General features: G+C 64.4%; 1 long non-coding RNA gene across 1 annotated transcript; it reads left to right on the top strand.

Annotated features, from left to right (window-relative positions):
* Window positions 1-272: 272 nt before the first annotated feature.
* On the top strand, window positions 273-5,280 carry LOC121104814. The gene is made up of 3 exons (XR_005837200.1): window positions 273-532; window positions 3,402-3,434; window positions 3,606-5,280. It is a non-coding gene; the product is annotated as an uncharacterized LOC121104814 (long non-coding RNA).
* The last annotated feature ends 143 nt before the right edge of the window (window positions 5,281-5,423 follow it).

Raw genomic sequence — 5,423 nt, 5'->3', positions numbered from 1 at the left:
GGCTCTGGGACCTCGGGCCACGTGCAGTGACTGTGGAGGCAGGTGCACCGGCGGCGAAGGACTTGTGCCCCAGACACCACGGACAGAGGGCGGCTGGGCTGGGGGAGTCGGGGTCCCAGGCTGGGGACCCCACAGCAACCAGCCCAGGGAGCGCCTTGGGCTGCACCCCCCGGGCCACCCAGTCCGTCCTGTCCGCCCTCCTCAGCCCGTCAGGAATGTCCCTGGCCGGGGGAGGGGGAGCAGGGGGGTTAAAAATAGAAGCTGACACTTCCTTGTCTCCTTCTCCAGACACGTCCCCCCATCCTCACCTCCTTGGGCCTCCTCCTCGGCTGTTCCTATACTTGGTAAGGGGCCTGCATGGGCACAGCCCCTTCCTGCCTGCCCCATGCGCCTGGCCACCCAGGCCCTGGCCAATGGGCTGCCAGGCAAGATCGAATGTCACTATAACATGAGGACGTGAGCCGAGCGGGCAGTGCCTGAGCCGGTCCTGTCCACAGGGAGCTCCAGCCCTTCTCTCCAGACTCAGCCACAGGTCGGTATGGCCCAGGGCTGGGCAGGGCTGGCCTGACATTCGAGGCACATCTGGGGTCCCGGGGTGCTGAGGGTCTAGGACGCCAAGTTTCCACATGTCTCCACTCTGAGCATGGCAGCTTGGAGAACCCATGGAGCCACCCAGGGTCCCAAGGGTGTTGGCATAGAGGGAGATGTTGGGAAAGCCGTTCCAAACCACAGCCCGGCAGCCGGGGAGGCCCGAGGAGGCAGGTGGGGGCTCCCTGGAGGGAAGCAGGGCACAGGGCTGGGGGAGGTGCAGGTGTGGAGATGAAGAGCCCAGGAAGGCCACTGCCCACAGCTCTGAGGGCCGCCCGGTGCAGGTCCTGGCTCACCCCTGGGGCCATTTGGGCCTTTCTGTGGGGCTCCAGTAAGCTCAGGGGCTGAGGCCAGCTCCCCTCGGAAGCTGGGGGCTCTTGGCCTCAAGCGGTCATTGCCTCCAACCCCGCCATTTGTAGAGACAAACACGAGGGGTCTTGTATAATTCACCCCAGGAGCGGTTCCATGAGGAGAGGTGGCGGGGGGGGGAGGGGGGCTCGGGGACAGCTCCCAGAGGTCAAGGACAGGAGCGAACAGGCCCAGGCCAGGGGCAGAGTGGGGACCTGGGATCCGTCCCGCTGCTCTGGACATATCCCACATCTGCCCACGGAGGAGGAGCACGTGCCCCAGAGGTCCCCCCCATGCTCCTTGCTGTCCTGCCCTCCCCGCTCCTCTTGCATGCTCTTGGCCATCTTGGGGGTATCCGGGCAAGGAGACCCTGCAGGGTAGAATGGGGGCCGAGGCTGTGTGGGATGACGCAGCCAGGGGCCCACAGGCAGGGCCTCCCCCCCCATCTTGCTCCCCTCCCCCAGGAAGGAGGGAGGGTGGTTGTGTGTCTCCAAGGAGCTCTGACCTCAGGGGCTATTTTCACTCTACACCCTCATGCTGAGGGCAGAGCACGAAATGGACAACTGACTTCCTTCCCAGCTGTCAAAATGCTGTCCCCTGCCCTCCGGCACACCCCACCCTGGCCCCTCCCCGACAGACAGCGAGCTGGGGGGACGGAGCCCCCCTGTGGGGTGGTCTTTGGGACTCCATTGGGCAGAGGGGCGGGATCCTGGAGAAGCCTCAGCTTCCCCCGGGTCAGTGAGGCCTTGCTGCCCCAACGCACAAGGAAGGGGCTTCCAGGCACCCTGCCTGGTGCCCCCTTGGACTCCAGCCCAGAAGGCAGGAGAGCAAGATGCAGGAGCTCAGGCGGGCCTGGGACACCTGCGGGGACCAGAGCCGGGGGCTGCCCTCACAGCCCCCGTCCCCGCGTCTTGGGTTTCTGGGCAGATGTGTCTTGGCTAATTTTGGTGCCTCTTTCTGGACGCCTCAGCTGCCACTGGCTTCTTAAAAATAACCAGCCCTGGGCTCAGGCCACCACCTCCCCCTCTTGAGGCCGCTGACAGGTGTAGGGCCCTGCCCAGGCCCTCGCTGACCCGCCCACCCTGGAGAGTGGCTGGGGGGGTGGTGCTGGGCCCACCAGGAGGCTGAGGCCCCCGCTGCACACAGGCAGGAAGCTCTAACTTGAGGGGCAGCAGAGTCCTCTTTCAGGGAAGAGCCGTGTCTCGGCCGGGGTGCGGGGAGCAGAGATCTGTGGGTTAATTTTGCATGGAGCTTAAACTGCTCTGGGAATACGAACTTTCTTGCCGGGGGCTTCAGAAAGCTGTTCACACCTTAGCATGGGACGTGCACGCATCTTTAGACGGCGAGCTTGTGTTTTTCTTCTGAGGAGCTCCCTGGGGCGGGGGCCGCAGTGATTGTCTCCCACTAAGCTGCCATCTGTTGTCATGAACTCTGTGTTTTAAGCCCCGGGCCAACATTCGGATGCAGCTGCTCCGAGGGTTCCCAGGCCCCGGGCCTCCTCCGGCGTGTGTGGTGGCCAGCTCAAGGAGCGAGGGTCCCTGAGTGCTGGCCTGGTGCCGGCCACACCTGCACACGTGCGGCCGGGCCCGGGCAGAGAGCTTCCCTGCAGACGTTGACAAATTCAAGAGCGTCCACGGGGCCTGGGAAAGCAGGCTGACGGGGGCCGGCCAGATGGGGCTGTCCGCTCAGTTCCCACTCAGGGCCCCGGGCTGGGGGACGCACAGAGAAACAGCCCAGACCCCGGCCCCAGGAGCTCGGGGCCCAATCTGCTCTGTGAGGGGGCGGGGGTGGGGGGAGACAAGGAGAATGGCTCACGCACCCTTGTGACTTTGGGAGAGAGGACTGCACAGGGGCTATGGGGGGCGCCCAGGGCACCCCGTAGGAGACTGTGGTGTCCCCGCAGGAAAACATCAGTTGGGGAAGGGAGCTCTGGGCTCACACCAGGAGGGACTGTCAGGGGGACGGTGAGGCATGAAGACCCAGGAAGGTTCAGCACACCCCACTGGGGAAGCGGGGCTCTGTCATCTAGGGGTTCCTAGGGAACCCCCCAACCACCTCGGCCCAAAGGCAGAGACCATCAAGAAGGGGGTTTTGAGCCACACCAGCAGGACTTGTCTGCTGTCCAAAGCAGCGTGGACAAGCACCGTCCTCGGGGAATGCTACAGAGAGGATGTCTGCCCTGGGTGGGGGTGGACACCACGACCTTCCAACATCCCGTCCGGCCCCGGGATTCCGAGCTCCAGGCTGGAGCCAGGCCAGGAAGGGGGGCGGGGTGGGATCAGAGTCTGGGGAGAAGGGCTGGGGGTGGTGGCTGAGGAGGAGGCCCGCCCAAGGCCGGAGAGCTGGCCTCCACCCTGTCCTTGGATGTCCCCTCACACCCCCAGCCCTAGGAGCCCAACGCTCACCCCTTCCAGCACTTCTAGACCAAGGCCGTTCTGACTCTGGTCCTGTTCCTTCCCCCACAGAGACAGCCCCACCACCATGTCGGACGAGGAAGTGTGAGTACCAGTCCCAGCAGCCACCCACCCTGCGTGGGCCCCCTGGACCTGGGCTATGTGCGGAGGTCAGAGGACCCGCGGCTCTTAGCAGACACTTAGTGAAAGCCCAGCTTACCCGTTCTCTCTCTCTCTCTCTCTTCCTGCCCGTCCCCCACCCTTGGCCCCCAACAGTGAACAGGTCGAGGGTAAGTGTCAAACGATTCTCCCTCTGCATCCACCCCCGGTGGACAAGTGACACGTGGACAGGCCCGTCCGACCGTTGACAGCACACTTCTCCTTGGGAACCCCTGGTGGGAAGCCCAAGCTTTGCCACGTTGGCCGTGGTGGGCGCTAGACCGACCCCCTCTGAACACGGGCTCCCCACTCCCACCCCCGCACCTGGGGCCCCCTCTTCTTCCCAGGACACATCCCGAGACATGGTCCCATCTGAACCCAGCTCCTGTACGCCCAGCCTGCCCTGCAGAGCTGTCCAGGGCCACGTCCGGGCTGGGAACTCCAGGGCTGGCAGCCCCACCACACTCTCCCAGGGGGACCTGGGTGTCTAGACGCAGGCACCTCGTCCCCCACCCCAGCAGGATTCTAAAGGTGTCCAGAGCCCAAGGCCCCTTAGACCCCATCCTCGGTGGTTTGGGGTGGGGCAGCTGGCTCCCGGGGCCGCCTGCTAACACAGCTCCCGTGTTCTATCCCCTTGCAGAGCAGTACGAGGAAGAAGGTAATCCTGGCGGCCCCGCACGCCCCCCACACACACACTCCCCACCTTGACCCAGGCCACCCCGCTTTGCTCAGGACACGGCCTCACCCCCACTGGGCTTCTCGGGCTCCTGGACCCCATTCGTCGGTTAACTGCCTGTCCTCCTCATCGTTAATGACCGCTTGCTGTCACCGCTGATCTCCCACGTCTTCACCCGCTGATAGACACACACTCATTAATCGTTCATTAATACCCACCCTGGTAGTGCCGTGTGGACAGAGCTGACCTGTGCTTTACGACTCACCCTCACTAATACCAAGGCCCGGGTTGGGTGGACCCCGCTGCTCTCTTCCTCTCTCTGTCTCTGCGCCCCCACGTCTCTCCGCTTCCCCACCTTGGGGCCATAACCCCAGGCTCATCTAGAGACCCCTCCCTCGCGCGGCCTGGCGGCTGTGGAGCCTCCCGGTCGTGCCCGGGCAGGTGAGGGGTGCAGGGGCGCCGCCGCACCTGGGAACCACGCGGAGAGGCGGTTCTCAAGGCTGGGTGGGAGCTCCTCGGAAACCCCTGGCAGGCGCTCACCAGGCAGGGCTCAGCTGTGAGGCGCGCTGGGTGCTATGTTTTGAAAATATTTTGAAAACACTTGGCTACCCTAACAACGTGAGCAAAACATTTCTTTTTGTGCTGAAAAGGTGGAAAGACTCATTTCTGAGCGAGCTACGTGGTCCTGGGAGCCGTGGGCAGGAAGGGTCCCCTGCCCCCGTTCCCTCTAAGACCGTCAGTGTCCACATCACCTCGGACATGCACAGAGACCACATCACCCGCCCAGACCTTCCCGGGCTTTTCTTACCACAGTGGATTTCATCCCCTGTCCTCACTTCCGTCACCCGCAGAGCAGGACTTGGCTAGAGCCTCCTGCAAAGACACCACCATGCTGGGGCTGGCAGGCAGGCGGCGGGGTCCCAAGGCCCATCGGGGGTGCCTAGGCCCCAAGGAGGGAGCAAGAGCCCAGAGCCCCGGGGTCTCAGAGGTGGTCACAGGACAGAGGCAGGGTTTAGGCCCAGGGCTCCGGGGCTCGCCACCTCCAGCTCAGAGAGCCAGCTGCCCCTTCTCCTGGGGGCTGGCCTCCTTCCCCGCCACCCCGGAGGCACCCCTAAATGACTGTCCTTGTTTCCTCTCTCCCTCCCGCTCCCGCTGCTCCCACCTCAGAGGAGGCCCAGGAGGAAGGTAAGCGGGGTCCAGGACCCCGGCCCCCACAAGTACCCTCAGTCCTTCTGTGCCCCCCAGTGTGACCCCCCCCC

Source organism: Ursus maritimus, unplaced genomic scaffold (assembly GCF_017311325.1).
Source record: "Ursus maritimus isolate PB19 unplaced genomic scaffold, ASM1731132v1 scaffold_23, whole genome shotgun sequence".
NCBI lineage: Eukaryota > Metazoa > Chordata > Mammalia > Carnivora > Ursidae > Ursus > Ursus maritimus.
Note: the sequence above shows the minus strand (reverse complement) of the source record. Positions and strands in the feature narration are given on the sequence as shown.